General features: G+C 37.1%; 1 long non-coding RNA gene across 1 annotated transcript; it reads right to left on the bottom strand.

The window, feature by feature from the left end:
* Window positions 1–2,866: 2,866 nt before the first annotated feature.
* LOC148789635 (uncharacterized) lies at window positions 2,867–6,613 on the bottom strand. Its single transcript, XR_016079620.1, has 2 exons — window positions 3,740–6,613; window positions 2,867–3,654 (listed from the first exon to the last, which is right to left on the bottom strand). It is a non-coding gene; the product is annotated as an uncharacterized LOC148789635 (long non-coding RNA).
* Between the last annotated feature and the right edge of the window lie 12,231 nt (window positions 6,614–18,844).

The raw sequence follows: 18,844 nt of genomic DNA, 5'->3' as shown, positions 1-18,844 counted from the left end.
TTAATTAGGCCGGAGTTATTCCTTTCTTCTTCTTCTTCATCAACCCTTCTCACTCTCTCCTCTCTAATATAAAAATACCTAACCTAATATCCCAATCAAATGGTCAAGATGCAATAAATAATGGAAATTGAAATCAACCATTTTGACCTGTTCGAACCAAACGGCTGAACCACAGACCAAGAACCAAAGGAAAAAACCGGTTCCATATCCAATTAGGTTCTCAAAACCTTTGAAAAAATTGTTACAAATTCAATTCATACTTGATGAGGTTAGGCTTGTGATATCTCTCTTTTCTTTTACTTCATTTATACTACAACCAAATAAAAGAAGCTAAAGTTTGAAATAAAAATTAATCAGAATTTACACTCAAATCTGTTTTGCATCAGTGCAAATTTATTGGCATTGCAACGAAATACAGCCTTAGTAGAGCGTGTCACTAAATGTTAATTAAATTAGGTTCATCAGAGGATGCAGTCTAGACTTAGTTTGAAAGCACATTTAGGAAATTGATAAAATTACAGACTTAGAGGATCTTTCTTCAAAAAACGAGAAAGCACATTTAAGATTTCATGATAATGTACAAAGACTGTTGAAATGGAATCTTTTGTCTCAAAATCTAAGGATGTGATTCATAAAATCAAGGCCTCATCAATACACGTGTATTTCATCTCTGAGATTAAAAGTCACAATCCAACAGTTTTCACCCAAGACTGAGTTGTACTGTCAAGGACGGCATCATCATCCTTGAAAAAATGTTCAATAATATAGATTTATTTTTAGTATTTGACTTATGCCTCTTACAAATGCATTTAGTCTTAATTTCTTTTATACCACACATTAGGGGTGTCAATGGATCGGTTTTGGGTTAGATTCTGTCCAAATCAAAATTAATTTGGACGGATTGGATGGACCAATAAGACATGTTGAATTTGGATGGATTGGATTGATCAATGTGACATATTGGATTGGACCTGGTTCATTCATAATGAATTTATACTGGATTGAGTCATTATCTGATCTATTGATAGAAGATAAAAACATAAGTGTCAATGGACTTGGTTTGAGTTGAAACCAATCTAAATTAATAGGAATTTGAACAGATTGGACAGTCTCTGAACTGATACAAAATATTCATTGAACTGGATTGGACCAAGTCCATTTGTAATGGACTCACACTGGATAGGATTGGATTGCACCAAATCCAGTCCAATTGACACCCCTACCACACATTCATAATTGTGTATGTATTTAGTTTGATTGATAACTGAATGAACCACCCAAAATGGCACAATATTCCCAATGTGTTACATGCATAGTCATAAAGGGTTACTAGAAGAAAGAATGGCACCATAACCGTTAAAAATTATAGTGATCAGTCAGTTGAAAGTTACGAAGAATGTAATATTAATAAAATGGGTTCAACTATGATGCTGGAAACAAATGATACCCGGGAGAAACGGCATCATAAAAGTAGTCACCAATCAAGGTGAGTTTTGATTGGTTAGTGTCTTTTCCGGTATCATGTTTCTCCGATGGAAAAATCTATGATACGGGAAAGATATAGTATGAGAAGAATTTTGATCAATCAAAACCCACCCATGAATTTTGATAAATAACATCTAATTGGCTATCACGTTTACGATACCAATTAGTTAGTCAAAAAAATTACATATGATATCTTTGCCATATTATAGTCGAACCCTTTTCCGATATTATAGATTTTCTCTAATGAAATAATAACAAGTTTATAAAAATTGTCATATTAAACTTTTGTGTGAAAGCTAGGGTTCATCATCATCATTATCCAAGCACTATCCCAACCATATGGAGTTGGTCACATGCAGGGGCCGAGCCAGGGGTGGAGGGGAGCCATGGTCCCCCTATACTTTCAAATTCCCCACAATTCCCATTTATATTGAACTTTGTATTTCGGCCCCATCCTTGTTTATTAGCTTCCCAACCCCCCTCAAATCTATATTTATTAGCTTTAGAACTTTTAGTCTAAAATGATGAGTTTTTTTAATAAAATGTTGAAAGTTGGAGCTAATTAGAGGCATTGGTAGAGAAGTGATGTAGACTGGTGAAGTGATCAATATGTAGTAGTAAGTGAGGCAGAGAGGTCCCCTATATGTGGCTGATGTAGGGCTGGTACCTGATTCCTTGGTATGGCAGAAATGATAAGTGGAGTCGAGTCATTCAGATGAGAAGCCCATTCTTTGGTAACCGCCCAGAACGTGCCTTAAGGAATTGTTGGCCGCAGATTCCAATTCCAAGCGTGTTTTGGGGGATTTACCAAGAAATGTCGTGTTGCCAGGGACCAGTCTAAGTTGATGGTCCTTGGCACAATGGCACCGGCCTCGGCCTAGAATTTCCTTATCACTATTCAGTATTGAGGCCTCGTTTGTTTGTCCGTATCTTATAGGGGTTGAATTAGCCAATCGGAGTAATTGACCAATTTCTCATGTTTAAATGTTGGTATAATAGGTTTCATTGAAATTATTTGTTTAATGAGGAAAGTTGGTTATTAAAATTTTGGTTCTTTTTTATCAAAATACTATTTATATGTATCTTTTTTAAGATTTATGTGAGATTTTCTAAAAATTTATGTTTTTATAAATAATCAATTTATTTGAATAAATGATACTCATCTCCTAGATAAATTATTTTATATCTATATAAAAAAAGTATCAACACTAACACTTGAATGAAACAAAATTACCCAAAAAAAACATTTGCGTACCCAAACTCAGATACGAGGCGGAAGAGAATTAATGCTTAGGTAATTGGTACTCTATTTATTATTTATCCACCCACCAAAAACGTTAAAATCTCCCGTTAAAGTCTTCACCTAAATAAGCACCGAAGCATGCAACACTGCAATTTGACCAGATAATAAAACGCATTACTTGAACGAGGCCTGGCTATTCACTCCGGGTCTGAGATGATGAGGGGGGTATGATCCATTCCATTCCATATTGATCAACGCTCTCACCAAGTACACAAGCACGCATGGTTCATGCCAGCTAACCCAGTGGCGCACGTTAGTTCAGTTGGGAGTTGGGATGAATGGAAGGGAGGAGGAGAGTGATCAGTGACGTTTGTTGGTTCGTCTGTTTCTTGGGGTTGCATGGGTAAAAAAGCTTATTAAGCTGCTCGCTGTAAGTCGTCGTCTCTCGCTCTCGGACTGATTATTGGGACAATGATGGGGCTGTGGCGGACTTCCATAGATAACCGTACGCGTTCAGAACGGATTGACACTTGACAGCTGCTGAAATTTGGAGTCTCCCACCCTGCACCCTCCCCCCTCAGGCCCTCCAGATGAGATGATTCAACCACCGCCTCTCTCTCTCTCTCTCTTACTATCTCTATCTGTCTGCCGCCGAGAGATGGCTGAGATAAGTCCAAGAGATGAGATAAAGGAGCATTAAATGCGATATCCCCATCATACGCTTCCAAGCTTGCACGCGTTCCGGTGGGATGGAGGAGTGGCTGTGGCAGAGGCAGAGGAGAGGGGCAGATTGCATGGTTTGTGAAGAAGAAGGGTGTTTCTGTCTGTTTGATGCCTAAATTCACTTGACGCCACTTTGCCATGCAACCGATGCAAACCCCAATATCCAGTTCTGCTACTACTGCTGCTGCTGTTACTTCTGCAGCCTGAACCAGCATATGCTATCGGAATTGGCTCGACGTGTCGTCACGCTAGAAAAAAATTGTTATAGTAGTTGTTGTAGTAGTGTACCTTACCTGACGATGACCAGCCAGCCCAGCTCCAGAGCTTAGCTTCAGTCAAGCACAGTTTTGGTGATGTATCCTTCAGCTTATATTGCTTTGCTTGCATGCATGCGCTCGCTCGCTTCATCATCCACAGACACACACACACACAGAGAAGAGAGAGAAGAGAGAGATAAGATGGGTGAGTGATGAAAGGTGTTTGTCTTTACAAGCTAAGGCCCACCCCCAACCCAAAACGCGCCTCGTCTAGCTCCCACATTGTCATTCTTGTCATTTCTTGTATCAGTCTCTAAGCTTCGTGTTGTTTCTGGATTTTATATTGTTTTGCTTTTTGGAACTTACGATCAGTCCAGCTTCCCCCCGAATTCTCTTGTTTTGGGTTCTTCTTCTGTTTCTGCTTCTGCCCAGCTGGGTCCAATTCCCACTCCCTCACCCTTTCCCTTTTCTTCCTACCTTTCACAAAACTCAACGGCACGCAACAGATTATTCCAATCTTAAACTATCAATGGTTGCTGCTGCCTTTGGGCTTTGTCCATTACCCCAACCCAGATGAATGCTGGTCCTCGTCGGCACCGACGACCGGCCAAGAAGCCAAAAACTAATTACAACTACTACTACTACGCTTTTCTTCTCTTCTCTGTACATAAGAAAAGCCATCTCACGATACATCAGCTCTTTCGATCTGTGCTTCTGGGTTTTTCATTTCCTGTGATTTCTTCCTTACCGAGTTCCGATCTTCTACCGTCCTGGCCAGTCGCATAACTGGGCCAATCATCATGATTCGTGCCAGCTCCGTATGCGTGGGTCCCATGCATCTGGCTGACGTGGGATATCAGGGTTGGCCCAGCAGCATCGTGCCAGTTCCGTAGAGGATTCGAACTGCACCTTACCTGTCAGCCAAACGCTGATCTACTAGGTAGGACCTATGCGATGGTCAGTCGGGTTCTTCCAAATGTGGGACAGGTGGCAAATCAGTCCCCTCGGATGGTAGGACGTGTGGACCTTTTTCGGCAATGCATCTACATCTGCTACGATGCTACGAGGACAACACACAACAGACACTTTGGTTTATAAACGGGTCTGTGTGCTTCGTCCTCTTTCTCTATATGTGTATGTCATGGATGTTCTCATAGCTCTAGTAGTGTTGCTACTCCAGCTCCCAATTAAAACTGATTAACTCCACGTGGTCAAGTTATTAAAAGGCTCCGTTTGGGAAGCGTATAGATAGAGTGCAAATACAAATGTTTAGAGTACACTCTAGTCCATGCAAATACAAAATTGGTTTAATTTTGTATTCTTGCCAAACAACTTTTAGTTATAAGTGCAAAATTTGCTTTGTATTTGATATCATTGTCTAAGACATAAATATATTTTTACCAAACATTAGCAAAACTGAATCAGAATGCATATATACATTGAACCGATATTTGCACTATTTTCAAATGGAGCTTAAGTTAGTTCAACATTCTATAGAAATAACTGATTTGGTGGGGCCAATGGAGTCTACATGTCCTGCCACCTCAACATCATTCCATCTGTCAAGTTTAGCACGTGGCATTTCAAAAATTCAATGTTTATCCTTCACGCAGGGAAATCCGATTCATGGTTTAAGATATTTATATATAGCCTTAATATTATCCCGTGAATGTACCAATCCATAAAGCTGGTGCAGTTCTACCACATGTTTTTGTTTTTCCACCTATTTTTTTCGTTCTCCGTTTCCTTATTTTCAGTCCAGGCCCAGGGTCGGTTCGGCCAGTGTTGTCGGGGTCGGCCAGACCAGACAGTGGATCAGTGGCAGCCACACAAAACAGTTTTGGGTTGCCCGGTTCTTAGAAATTTTGACTCATTAAACTTACCCCAAACCCAATTACACGTGGCAATGGGTGTTACAATCACAATCTTAAAAAAGCATTATTTCAAATTTAATTTTGATGTAAAATTAGTTGGACCTGACAGAAAACAGAAGAGCTGACTGGGTCACGGTGTTATCAGTTGACAGGGTTGTTGAATTGTTCAGTCCATGAAAACTGTTAAATAACCAGGACCCAGAAAGCTCACTGGGTCACTGCTGATTCAACCACCTGCTCCAGTCCGAGTCTGACAAAGTGACAATAGTGCCCAAAGCCCATTATGTGCATGGAGACAGGACCCAAGTATGAAATGGATGGTTTTGGACCTCGCCCATCAAAAAATGGATCTTTGTTTAAAAGTAAACAGCCCACTACTGGAAAGACTCGGACTGCATGAGATGGGCCCAATATCGGCCTAGCCCATTAACGTGCAGAACTATTTATCAAAGCTTATGGCTCCATAGGAACAAGTGACTTGTCTAGGTCATGACACTCAGGCATGTCCTTAGATATATTTTCAGGAAACCCAGAGCGCCATGATAAACCATGTATTGGGCCTGTAATCTTCTAGAGTCAATTGAGGACTGCTCCAACATAAGCTGGGCTTTATGCACTTCTGGCCGGTCCAGCCCAACTGCACCTTTCCCAACCCTAGTAAGTAGTAACCCCATACCAGAATTCCAAAATCCAACGACTAGTTTCAAAGGGAGCAAGTCGGGTTGCCCCGAATTGAAGAATTGAAGAATTTCTGGGTGGACCCAGAAATCAGAACTCATCATAAACCTGGAATTAGAACACATCATTGACTGGGTCCGAGTAAAGAATGCTTTACGTGAAAAAGAGATCAAGATCCGATTATTCTAACTACCCGTTTTATGTAAGCACTGATTTTGGAGCTTTTCTAATAGATGTATAGATGTGAAAGAACACTTTTTTTCTTTTGACAAGTGGCAAGTGATAAAGCATGTGGTTCATATTTATATGTTCCCTTTGTTCTATCAATTCTGTGAACTAATTCACATCATTATCATGTAGACGTGGCAGGACCCAAATGATAAGAAAGAATAAGTTTGTTTGATCTTATTATCAACCAAAACAAGCAAATGACGTGGCAGGACCCAAAGGATCCTACAGATATATATATATATTATGGAAGGAAACAATCTTTCAATAAAAAGAGCTTAATTGCATTCATTAATATTTACTGCAGAATAAATTAATATCTCGACTAATTATTTTAAAGTTTATTTACTTTTATTGCTTCATATTTTATAAATATATTCTTCTCTTTATTTACCATTGCAATCAACCAAACAAGTTTTTTGCTGTATGGTGCAATGAAAGAATTCTGATTAGCTGAACGCGATGGCTGTTCAGCGGGCTGTGAAACCAACTCAATTGTAGTTTTCTCCACCAATGGAATATAATTGTGTGTGTGTGTTTTGTGCTAATTGCACAATTTAGTATATGTTTGGCATCGATGTTGCAGATAAAACGGTGCTGCTGATGTGTGGGTTGGAAGCATAGTTTCTGAGAAAACAGTGTCTTTTTTTTGTTTAGAAATGTTACTGTCAGATACGACGTTTCCTGGAGCAACAACAACGTTTTTTGTTTGGTACTAATGCTCGAAGAAACGTTTTCAGCACTAGTACCTATTATACAGTGCCACATCATGTCCCTATCACTGCCACCTCATATCCCTATTGGTAGCAACGAGCTGTAGCAATAGGAAATGCCAAATTCGGCGTTGCTTCAAACCATGCCTTCTCGATTTCCAAGGCATGGCATAAAGCACCATTTTTTTATGGGAAAACGGTTCCCAACAAACAGTCATTTTCTGGAGCACTATTTTTTTTTTCCGACATGGCACTGATGTGTCACCATTTTCTGAAGCAACAACAACAATGCCAAACAGGCACCTAATATAATTTGACAGTGTCTAAATTAAACTCAGAGTTCAACCTATTATGCATTTACTAACATTGGTTGCACTTTATCCAGATCTCAACCAATCACATAAGAGTTTGCTTACTTTCATGTTTAATAAGGTATATTTATCACTACCATCAAAATGAAAAATAAAAAAAATACACACATACACACAATTCCATAAGGAGGTAAATGAAGTGCTTTTAGAAATATGAGGGATGCCAATAAAATTAACCAAGATTCAAAGAATTAGAAGAGAAAGAGTGGAGAGGAAACCAAGTTTACATGAAAACCGTATCTTCAATTATGGCCCAATATGTGATGAGCTATTTTCTTTTACCAAAGAAATTAGGGGTAATGTTGACAAAATTCAAAACATTATGGGATAGATGGGCTTGGTCTTAAATATGCCCACGATATAAACAAAGCTAATTTCACCAATTTAGAGTGGAAAACACCAACAGAACTCAGATATAATATTTGGGTGGATTTAGTGTGAAGGAAATACATTACCAAAGAAAGTATATATTAAGAAAATACTTGTGTACTTGTAGATACAATTATTTTTAAACTAACAACCATGAAAAAAAAAACCTTAATGGGGCTTGGAAAGAATTTTACAAACTAGAGAATTGGGCTCGGAAAAAACCATTTGTGGGCCTCTACGCTTTTATAGAGCCCACAGAATAAACATAGAAGCTGGAAATATAATAGGCCTAGAACAGGTTAATCAAGTGTTAGCCATAAAATCCATGGTTTCTTATGGCCTGTCATGAGGAATTGCCTACCTTGGTAATCACTACTAACTGTTGGTTCAAATGGAGACAATGAACAAATATCAATATATTTATTTTTAGGCCTTGTTTGCTTTTCGGTAAGTTATTTATCCGAGTAAATGCAGTTACCTGTGTAAGTTTTCTCTGAGAAATATTTATCGGGTAAATGTATTTACCCATGTTCTTTTATTCTTATGTAAATAAGAAAATGACCATTTTAACTATAAAAATCCATAATTAAAATGATTGACTTGGAATCACAGGCCAATTCATTTTCAAATGGAGAAAATGACCTGTGATTCCAAGTCATTTAGACACATACAAATAATATAATTGGCCTATTGTCCAAATGACTGACTCGTTTTTTTTTAAACAGGCAATTCAGACTACGGAATTCGTAGAAATTAAAATGGAATCAAGAGAAGCAAATTTTAAAACTGAACTTGGAAACAATGGTGAAGAAGCACAATGGAAGATAGATGAAGTGTTTTGGTTGCAAGGGAATTAGAATCTTCAAAAGTTCGAGTCAAAGGTGACTCAAAGATGGTCGTTGATAGGCTTAACAAAAGCTTGAGGTATTCATGGAGGATTAGAACTTTAATAGTTGACTTATGGACACATATACATGTATATACATATATATTATAAATACATAGAAATATATTAAAGGCAGGTCTAACAAATTGGGCCCAATCCCGGGCCAGAAATTTTCTATGCTTGATGTGGGCCCTGATCAGAAAACATAAGCCCAAGAGTATAAATTTGCAGGTTGGGTTGGGCCAGGCTAAAAATAATCACCCCTAATTCAATGTAACTACTAACATTTAAAAAATACTTGAAAGATAAATTTAAGAGATGCATACATTAAAGAAAATGAATAAACTCTAAATGGTAGAATAATTAAAATATGCATGCATAACTTAGGAAATTGATATAACCCGCATTAATTCGTTAATTCTCTGAAATAACAAATTGTAATAATCAAATGTCTTAAAGGTTATAAAACTTTAAATTTATGGTGATTTAACAAGTTATGGCAATATGATATAGTGGTAAAGATTCTTGTCTTTTCAAATGAATAACCCAATTTTGAAGTTTGAACTTTGGTTGTTGCACACAGGATTTTTATATGTTGTTAATTGGATTAAGGGGGTCTTATTGGTTCTCCATCTAATAAGATTTTTATAGGTTTGTATGGATGGGGACAATAACAAGTGGGAGAAATCTAGTAAAATACAAAGAAGTATTGTAGCATAGATGAGGATTTAGAAAAATAAAATCAGAAAACCAATAAAAATTTTTGAAATAGGCATATTAGAATACATTGGTATGATTTGGGAGTGCTGAATGAATAGGCATTGGTTTGATTCCAACTATGGCTTTAAAAAATGACCTAGAAACTGAACTGTTTTAGCCATCGATTTTTGGGTTGAAAATTCGACTATCCGGTTTGAATGGATGGTCTATTTTGACAATAAAATAAAATAATTAAAAATAAAAATGGCCAAAACCGTTGAACGGGCTGACTGTTCGACCGCCCGAATCAATGGGTCGTTGACTAATTCAACAATTTTTGGCCAATGATCGGGTTTGAGATAAAACGAAACCGGTTGCCTGAACGGTCTGACTGTTCGAGACAACGGCGGTTCAAAAACCATGATTCTAAGAATTACAAAATTTATATAATGAAATTTAATATAATAGATTGTTATTGTGTAGAAGGTACAGGTGGGATTATAGACATGATTTAACATACCAGAGTTTGTATCAGGCTGATAAAAATAAGCACCCAAAGACATGATTTATGGGAGTTATACCATGGTGAATGCATTTTTTTTTTTGTACTCGTGTTCTCAGAGCTACAAAATGAGCCCATCCCGCGTTAATTAATATTGGTTGCATATTAAATCCAAATTTCAACTGATCACGTTAAAATTTGTTCACCTTTTCATTGATTCATGTTTCACATAGCGTGCCTCCATGTTTAATAAAATATACTAATCAACATGTTCAACCAATCATATATTTTGTTGCACGGTACAGTGGATGCATCATAAATTTTGCCTACTTATGGATACTGGTGGAACTACACCTAAACTTGGTCATTCCAAAATCTATTTAATAGTGCTTGTTAGATTAATCATGCTAAACTATTTTTGATTCTTTGGGCTCTATTTGATTTTTAAGGCTCAGTTTGGAAAGAGTAAAAATGCAAATATATGCAATAAAAAAACCTTGCATATTGTTTTAAACTGAGCCTAAAAAATTAAAATGAGATATATAAATATAACCCCACCATTTTAATATAAAGTGATGTAACGGTTTCTGGTCACGTATCATTTTTTCGTAATGTGTCAATTTTTTGGTTGAGTACCTCGTTATCTCGTCTGCTCCCAAGTGGCTTGTGACTCAGAGGCTGGAGCTCCCTGGTGGCGAGCTACCTAGTGGCGAACTGCCTGGGGGAGAGCTACCTGGTGGCGAACTGCCTGGTGCCGAGCTGCCTGGTGGTGAACTACCTTGATGAGCTTTGTTGCTCTTTTAGAGGTCTGCAAGGAATCAAATGTCAGAGGACCCGGGGTGGCTAACCCGGTGAGGTCACTCTGATGCCTAAGTTAGCACTTAGTGGAGAGCTGAGAATGATATTAGAGAATGAGAGAGCTAGAGAGCAGAGGTTACCCCTCCTTTTTTCGCATACCTTTGCCCCTCGGGGGTGAGGTCTTTATATACTGGAGTCCTCATGGGTTAGGTGGAGCAGTTCCTGGATTCCTGCTATGATGGGACCTGCTTTCGTGTTAGGTGGGGATAAAGCCACCAACTGGTAAGGTTGCCCATTTTCGCCTGACTCAGGGAGTGGGTGAGCTAATATAGCCGTTACAAGTCACAATCCCGTAAAATGTGGGGTACGGTGGTGAGCTCCTTGGGGTTGTTAGGTTGGCGCCTATGTCAGGCCACCAGGTCGGTGCCAGGGCCAGGCCGCGCCTGGGCCAAACTGCCAGCACGTGCCAAGGCCAAGTCGCGCCAGGGTCAGGCCACCAGGTTGCGCCTGCGCCAGGCCGCGCCTGTGCTAGGTCGCGCCCGTGCCAGGCCACGCCTGTGCCAAGCTACGCCTAGTGGGACACCATCAACTTAGCAAAGGCAAGCTATTGCCAAAGTGGTCCCGAGTGTCACCTAATTGTTCTGAGGTGTCAAGTGTCATAATGTCATTGGAGAGCCAAATCCGCCCTCATCATAAAGCATCTATTAAGATGTTGTTCAAGTTGTTAGACGCCCACCAAGTCGAGATGCTCTCAAGTTGCTTGACAGGTCCACTAAGAAGGATTCAAATTAAGATTTTCCAAAATCATTCGTTTGGCTTATGCAATTGGATTGGTATCTTTTGTACACTCGTCCAAACTATCATAAGAAAATTCTAATTAATCCATTTGTTTTTCTCTCTCCATCTCTTCTCTTGCAATTCAACATATAAAAACTAATAATAAATGACAAGTCAAAGAGCTTAAGTTAAGAAGAGAATTTTAAGATATACCCCACAAACACCATCCGGTTGGCATACCGTGTTCTTAAGGCTCGGCTGTTTTCAGTGTGATTTTATTTGTGTTGGTATACAAGAGTATGGGAGTGCAAATGATTTATGGGGGTGTTCTTTTTGTGTATTTTGAGAGGGGGGAAAGTTGGTCAATGGGATTCTGATTCCTATTAACTAAGAAACCAATGTTCTTTTTTCATATTTATGTGGGGACCATGGAAAGTTTATTTTCCTAGGTATTTATTTACCCGGGTTAGTGATACCCATCTCCTAAGTGGGTAAATAATTTTTCCACTCATGATTTGTTCTTTTGTAACAGTGCAACTTACTTAGATAAGCGCACTTATTCAATTAAATGTTATCCAATAAACATTTAATTGGGTAAGTGCACTTACCCATGTTATTTTGACTTTCAAGATTCCGAGGTAAATAATAAAATGACAGTTTTATCTACAAAAAGTAACTATTAAAATGGGTAAAATAGTCCCATCATATTTTATAAAAATTTCAAAGTTGGGAAACTTATTTGCCCACCCGGGAGATGGATAAGTTTTACCTAGAAAAGTAAGGGTAACTTTCCCATACATATTTACTATGGGGACCATTGCTTAATGCAAAAAGAACATAGAAAAGTTGGTCAATGGGAAAATGTTATTCATTAACCAACTTTCCCATACATATTTACCTACAAACGAATGGATAAATGCACTTGAATGGAATTGGGTTTTTATGGCTAAAATGGTCATTGCCTTATTTACATAGGAAATAAAAAGAACATGGGTAAATGGACTTACTTGGGTAAGCTTTTCCTAAGAAACATTTACCTGAATAGATAACTTATTGAACTTTTTATTTATTTTTGTTTCAATTATTGCCTTATTTTTATTTGTTTAAATTGAAAATGAAGTAAAATAAAACCTTAGGTAAACTAAAGTAAAACCCGAATCAAATAATGAATCAGATATTGCATTATTTTCATTTTCACATTCATGCATTTGTACTAATGCAAATGAAATTGAATCTTAAACAAATAAATCACTAGGAATGAAATAAAATAATAAAAAGGCATCAATTACAGCATTCACTGTATGATAATTGTCATAACTTCATGTTCAAACCACTATATACAAAATCCAATCACTTTCGGTTTCCTTTCTTTCCATTCTTTCTCTCTCTCTAAGGATGCAACTTGGGTGGGTTTAAGTTGTTGGCGTTTTATTAAAATTTGAATGAATCCAACTCAGAAGACCAGGCCCAATGCAGTGTAAAATATTGAAATTGGATACCCGATTTGCACCCTCGTGACTCCCTCTCTCTCCATTTGTTTCCTCTCTCCACATTCAAGGTTTTCTTCCTACACGTACAAGTATCTAGCCCTCATTGAAATGGGTAAATAAATTTTATTCAAAATAAAAATATATGTAGATTGGCATGGATCCCACTCTACCTCATATGTATTGAAGCAAATCTTTCAGACAATGACCTCCTTCATACTTGAGACTAAAGGGGTAAACAATTTCTAATTTAATGTGAAGTGGGGCGGGCCTCGCTCTATCTCTCAAATTGTGCTATTTCTAACTCAAATAATTAAAAATCACATTATAAAGATCCCATTCTTAATGAATTATTTAATTAAAAAGTTAGAATAAAGTGCTTTCAGACTAAACATTTGGATGGTGAATTTCAAACCAAACATACAGATTTGAGAGGGGGAAAGTTGGTCAATGGGATTTCGATTCACATTGACCAATAATCCTATGTTCTTTTTTTATATTTATGTGGGGATCAGGGAAAGTTTATTTTCCTGTGTATCATTTATAGGTGGGTAAATAACTTTCTCACCTAGGGAGAAGGTTGTCAACACTTAAATGAAACAAAAATGCCCCTTTTAATAATAGATTTTTATGGCTAAAATGGTTATTGCCTTATTTACCTAGGAAATAAAAGAACATGAATAAATATACTTACTCGGTTAAGCATTTCCTAAGAAAAACTTACTAAAGTAATTACATTTACTCAAATAAATAATTTATCGAAAAACAAACAGAGGCTAAGTATAAGATTAATCAATGGCCTAGTAGTTCTCCGTGGTAAGGTTCATGGAACTCATGTGCTTGCTCTATTTTCACCGTGTTTTGGGCTTATCTATCAATTATATTCATCAAACCTTGCTTTAACTTTTGTGCACACTCCAAACATAATTCTGAACTAACCTAAAGGGATTCCCCTATCAAACAATAAGAACTTCACTTGGATCAACACAAATTACACCATTTAATTTTAAATATGGTAAAAAATAGAGCATCTCGATTTTAAATATTACACTTTGTTGACTTGATCTCCCCAGCTGGCTTCATTACTTTTTCACCACTTCGCCTTGTCCTTTCCTTTTGGTGGATGGAAAGCTACAACATGTCATTGTCCTCTTCGTGAACACACAATATAACCACAAAATTCGTATTGTTCTCAACCGTGCTACACATGGAGCTTTGGCTTATTAATACACCTTCACAAGATCTTCTGCTGCTCACATAACTGTATATGACAGGCTATGTAACCAATCATAAGTGAACATGCCAGTGAATACATGAAGCCTACATGATCCGGAATTGATAAGTTTGGGCTTTCATCTCCCAAGGAGAAAATCAGCTAAAGTTGTGCAGTTTCTTTTCTCCCATCTTCATTAAAATAGAATTTGGGAGGGGAGAGAAATAAATAAAAAAAGAAAAGAAAAAGCTTTGAGAGATGGTATTTACAATTGGGGAAATTCCCGATTAGTATCAGGTATTTTGGGTCTATTGCCACTGTGGTCCCCAAACTTTAAAAGCTTTGAGAGTTGATGTGTCACCGTTTTTTGGAGCAATGACATCGATGTCAAATAGACGCTATGTTACCACTAATTCCACCGAAGTGTTCAATCAATTCTCATTTTATTTATTTTTTATTTAATTAGTTGAATAGTTCATTCAACCATGGTTTTTAAAACCAAACCGATCAGGGGTCCGGCTACCAGGTTGAATGGTTCGACTGTTCAAACCGAATGGTTGGCCCGTTCTAACAAAAAATAAAAAAAAACAAAAAAACGATCAAAACCGTTCGAACAGTTAACCGCCCAGGTCAGCAATTTGCTGACCAAAATCAACGATTTTAGGCAAATTTCCGGTTTTGGGGAAAATTGAAACCAATCACCTGACTGATTTCCAATTTTTCCAGTCTGACCGTCCAATCCGGTCCGATTTTGAAAACCATGCATTCAACCATGAAACCATATCAATCATCATCAAAGCCTTGTTCCGACTATATAGGGTCAGTTACATAAATTCTATTTTGTCTATTTGTTCTATTCAGCGTCATATCCGTCATCAAATCTTGAATGGTTAAAACTTCCAAGCTTTTTTCGGTATGCCTGTAACTATTCTAACCCTTGCAACTTGTAATAAAATCAGTTTTTTCCAACAGATGTTGTTGATAGCCTTCTATACACATATTGGAGCCTGTGCCAATATACATGTGTTATAGATTTTTGTAATATAAAGTATAAATCTTGTTACTCGTAATTTTTTTCCTTGGCAAAATATATTCATTTTTCCTTGCATATTTTTCAAAAAATGCACCATTACATTTTGTGATTTTTTAAATGAAGAAAAAATCGACCATTTTAACTTCAATGGTGATTCACGAGGATCTCATTTGGTAATTACTTTGTCGATCTGTTCTACCATGCAGCTACATGTTTTCAAGCCAATGAGTATTATTCACTAACGTTGTTACAAGTAAAAACTGGACCGACCATTGATCCTCTAAGGGGTTATTTGATAATGGCTGAAGTCACAGGACTGAATGACTTATTGATTTGCCTCTAGTGAATAAAAATAATTAAATGATAAAAACATTTAAGTATATGGTAATTAACCCAATTTCAGTTTCAGCCATTAAAGAATTCAAATCTTTTTTTTTTTTTTATCCCAAACTTTACTCTAGATGAAGGGAGCCACCTTAAAATTTTATTAATTATCCAACTTCAAAAGCAATAAGAAGAGCCATCAGCCAATACTAAGAACAATAAGTTTCATATAATCCTCTTTGAACAAGTTTATAAGCTCATGTGGAGCACCGTGCATAGACTCCGCTTAGTTATGCCTATGTTGACCAAAAAATCAGCACATCGGTTCCCTTATATAAGAGTATGAAGGACTTTGATTCTTATGAAATTGCAAATCTTTCTGATATCCCCTAAGGCTCAGTTTGGAAGGAATGCAAATACAATTATCTAGAACGCAAAACCTTGTATTTTATATTATTTTGTATATATTTGCATTTGTATTATTTCTAAATTGAGCTTAAGGTTGCATTTGGTTGTAATGTAAATGCAAATATGTACATTACACATTTATCCATTTTTCGGTTCATGAATGTAAACATGATTCACATTTTAAACTGTTTTTGCATTCATCTTGTTTGTTTGAGATAGGTGCAAAGTGTGAGCCCATCATTAAATGCTCTAATGCCTTTAACTTTGGTCAAAAAGTTAAATTTTCAAAAGAACACAAAATTGTATAAAAAAAAAATAGGTACAATAATACTCTTTTCTCGTAGTACAAAAGTGTTAGATAATACATTTTTGCTCTGATAATCATTACTTTTTTACATATCAAACAAACGTTTGCAAACGCGAACCAGTGTACATAAATACCCTGATTCGGTGTTTGTATCGCAAACAAACGGAGCCTAAGTGATAAGTGATGGACCACGGGCAAGGAATCTTCTCAAGAAGAATTTCGACTAGGTGTTATTAGAGAGCATGCCAAACATATTTTAAGGGCTTATTTGGGAAGGGTGAGGCAAAGATTGAGTTAAGTTGGTTCAACTTTTTTGGTTTGGAGTACTCTGAATTCTAGATAAATAAGCTATTCTTGTTGGATTATAGTTGAGGCCTGAAAGGCTCAAATGGACTACACAACGGAAATAGCTCTATCCCCCCATTTACAGTCATATGGGTCATACTTAGACTTGTTCATGGGTCGGGTAGCCTGACGGCCCGGCCTGGCCCAGCCCGCACCTCGGTCGGACTTGGACATATAATTAGGCCCGCGGGCCTGAACTCATACCCAAAGTAGCAAGTCTGACTGTGTTTTGGGCCGGGCTCGGGATTTGTCAAAAAAGCCTGGCCCGACCCAACTCAGCATTATATATTTTATAAAATATATAATATAGAATATATAATATTTATTAGAATATATATATATATATATATATTAATAATTTAATGTATACATTTTTTATTTTTTCTTTATAATCTCTCACTCTCTCTCTCTATTCAGCCGCTTCAGCAATAACAGCGGCATGAGCTAGACTTTGGGCTCGGGCCTTAGAAAAATCTGTTAATGGAGAGTGAAAATCTGGTCCAACTCGGCCCATGAACAGATTTAGTTATACTCATAATGGTATCCAAGTCCGACAACATTGATGGGCACATAAGATTAACATACAAGATCTCCTTCTCATTTGATAACCATTGTTTTGGCTTTGTTGCTGAGGTGGTGAGGTTTGGTGGGCCACATGATTTGCAAGCTACCAAAAAAAAAATAATAATAAAAATATCATGTGAACCTCTCGGGTGTCATGTCTAGGAGTTTTGCTTAAGCAAGATAGCAAGTTTCATTTACCACACAATAAAGCTTCCTTCCTTGTTCCTTCACATGTATCACAAAACCATCATCTGTATGGCATAGGATGTTGAGTCATGTTGCAAGGAAGGGCCTGTTTGGGAGGGTTGAAGCTTTGGTTGAGCTAGTTTTACCAAATGGACAGAGTAGGGCTATCACTATCAAGTATCAGCCTCTGATTCATGCCTGAGCTCGGTCAAAATTTAACAATTTCTCAACCATTAGGCAGGCTATGCTTGCACCTAAAAATACGATATTTAAATTTTAAATTAATTGTTGTCGTATTTAGGTGTGGTTTGAAACTTAATTTGAACCCATTTTCTAATGCAGCCATTTTCTTTCCTTCAATTGAAGCTCGAGTATAGTTGGCAAATGAGTGTGATTTTTGGACCCACCCAAGCTGTCACGTGTGCAGTTTGTGTAAAATAAAAACTGAATGCATTTTACTTTGAACAAGTGCCAATTCCTCATTTGGCAGTATTTAACAATTCATTCTATAGATTTGAGAATCAATATCAATATAACACTTTTGGTGCTCTCTGAATAAGTGGATTGGACAAACACCTTAATATTTTTTTCTTCTCCGTGTCTTAGAGAGTGATCGTTTTTATGGTTGACTTGCATTTACATGCCAAGCAAGGGCGGAGTCAGAAAATTTTTATAAGGGGGTCAAAACCTAAATGAAGTATGGATGGACTCATAGGAGGGACTATTGAGGTGGAGAGTGGGAGGAGAGGAAAATTTAAATAGAAACTATGTAGGGTGCATGGCTCCCCTGGGTCCCTCTGGCTCCGCCCCGATGCCAAGGCAAATTAAAACCATGAAAATTGTTAGAATTAATTATTACTTTTGCCCAAGCAGTGGTTAGGGGTGCAAGTCAGGCACCCGTTTTGTTTTGGGTCGGGCTATTCAAGTTTTGACAAAATTCTAACCCGTTTTGTTTGTCAGTATTTAGGGAGGGATTAAATTGATCAATCAATAAATTGATCATGATCTTTGCATTCATTTGCCACTATATTTGAGTTCTACGATAAACAAATATAAGAGAGTATGAAGAGTATCATTCAAAAACACTAAAATCCCACTTGAGCAAATTTTACTAGAAAATACTTGCATATGTAACTAAAACGAATTGGGCATAGTAATTAAACAATTATAGAATCAAAAACTTATTTTAGGCACCAAACCCATAAAATTTTATTGGCAGCATTGGAATCTCTTTTTTTTTTTTTTTTAAAGCCGGTCAAAGAAACAAAATTAAATATATATATGTATATATAAATTACTTTGAAGGTCTGAATGCACATTTATTATAATACCCTTTACAATTTTAAATTTGCTAATGCGGTCCCACAGTTACTT

This window comes from Nelumbo nucifera, chromosome 8 (assembly GCF_055504915.1).
Source record: "Nelumbo nucifera cultivar China Antique chromosome 8, China Antique-T2T, whole genome shotgun sequence".
NCBI classification, from domain to species: domain Eukaryota; kingdom Viridiplantae; phylum Streptophyta; class Magnoliopsida; order Proteales; family Nelumbonaceae; genus Nelumbo; species Nelumbo nucifera.
Note: the sequence above shows the minus strand (reverse complement) of the source record. Positions and strands in the feature narration are given on the sequence as shown.